The sequence below is a fragment of the Antechinus flavipes genome, chromosome 3 (assembly GCF_016432865.1).
Source record: "Antechinus flavipes isolate AdamAnt ecotype Samford, QLD, Australia chromosome 3, AdamAnt_v2, whole genome shotgun sequence".
NCBI lineage: Eukaryota > Metazoa > Chordata > Mammalia > Dasyuromorphia > Dasyuridae > Antechinus > Antechinus flavipes.
The window spans coordinates 396,982,260-396,984,226 of record NC_067400.1 but is presented as its reverse complement, the minus strand read 5'-3'; positions in this window follow the sequence as shown (position 1 = coordinate 396,984,226).

The window sequence follows — 1,967 nt, the reverse complement described above, 5'->3', positions numbered from 1 at the left end:
CTTGCAGGAGATGGACCTTTTCAAAAAAGTTATAATAACATCTTGTAATTATTGCATTTTTTCCAACTGGTCTCAACTCATTTAATACTTAAAACTCTTTAAGGTAGGCAGGGTAGATATTTTCAAATCAATAAGGAAAGATACTAAATGATTAGGAAAAAAGCACTGGTGCTTTCAGTTGGAAGGAGATGGAGAAAAAGCAATTAAAATAACATTTTACATGCAATACCTTACAGCAGAGGCATCAAACACACCATCTATGGGCCACATCCACAACGCCCTTGAATATGGCCCGAACAAGATTAAAATGTAATTGGGAAATAAAATAATAAAAATACAATAAAGCATAAATAATACATTGTTACATGAAAACTATGCAGCCCACAAGGATTTTTATATGTAGCTTAGTGGCTCCCGTTTGTATTTTAATTTGACACCACTACCCTACAGAGTATAAACATTAAGTTCACTTCACAATTGGCACTTTGCCAGACGCTGAAATTGCAAAGACAAAAATTAGAATCTCTGTCCCCAAGGAGCTTTTTATCTCACATCTTATAGAAAGATGCAAAAGATACAGTCTTCTGGCTGTGTTTATTGACCAAAAAAGAGTATTTGACTTAGTAGAGCAAAATGTAGCCTTGGAAACTTTCTAGAGATCTAGATACTTGAAAATCATGAAACACAAGTCTTCAGAGAAGCAAAATTGCCAGTGACCCAATGGGCAATGGAGATATTACATTGAGTACACTCAGATATTTTATCAAGGACTTATTTTCAAGACGTTTTTCATGAAGTCAAGGAAACAAAGGTTAACATGGAGATCTGAAGTGTACCTGCTGAATGTTAAAGACCCAAAAGGAGACCTCCATTTGCTGTGACTTGAGCCTGAAAGTATGAACAGAAAAAGTCCCCACTCTAAAAGAGCTTACTTTCTAATGCAGGAGATGGCACATGAAATGTGTCCAGAGAAAAGGTCCTGTTGTCCTTAGGTGAGAGTGGAAATGAAGATAATGTTAATTCCACTTGTAAAAATCATTTCTGATGTTGAACTCTATGACAATGCTGAGAACCTTAATGATAAGAACTTTGTTTTATGGGTCATAAGTAGATGTGACCATAACCAGGTTCTGTCAGGCTGGGATTGCTTCCCCCAGGCTGAATGCATTTTTCCAGAAGCTTAAGATTCAGTGTCCAAGGGAGGTAATGGTCCAACTGATGGGGGCGGGGAAGGGCCAGCTGCCTGGCCTATGTTGCCACTTGTCTCCTGTAGGGGGCCCCACAGCTTCAGATAGACCCCACTGCCCCTGTGAGAGGCAGTGGGGATTGGATGGTCCCTTGTCCACATGTTGCATTTTCAAATAATGGTTGTGAGGGCTAGGTTAGAAGCAAGACTGGCAGGCTGAGGAATGCCTTGGGTAGATACCAGAGGAGAACATGGGCAAGAATTCTGTAGGAGGAAATTCAAATGGGTTGCAGTCTCTACTGTTGGAGGGTGTACACATGTCAGTATTTACATATTCCTTGAATTACTTTTGATAAGATGTGTAGGAAAGTAAGTTTGAATTTCCTAGGTATAGCACTCTCCTGGTTCTCTTTACATCTCTTTTTTTGTCCCCTTTGCCTGATCATCTGCCTCTTTAAGAATTCTAATCTAGAGCCTTTTCACTTTCTCCCTTGGAGATACTTCAAAAGGGTTTAATTCACATTTAAATGCTTATGACTTCTTTACATGTATATTCCATCCTATTCCATTCACCAGTTTTACCAGCACCTCTATCTGGTGGTTCTGTTGGCATCTCGGGAACAAAATTCAGATTAGGATCTTCTTGACTCCAAAGTCCAAAGCTCTATACATTTCCTCCAATCTTATGTGGATGGGTGTGTATGTATGAATGTGTCTTATGTTTGTGTGTGTGTATCTATATATATACATACCTTCTAGTAGTCTTATCTTTCACTATTTG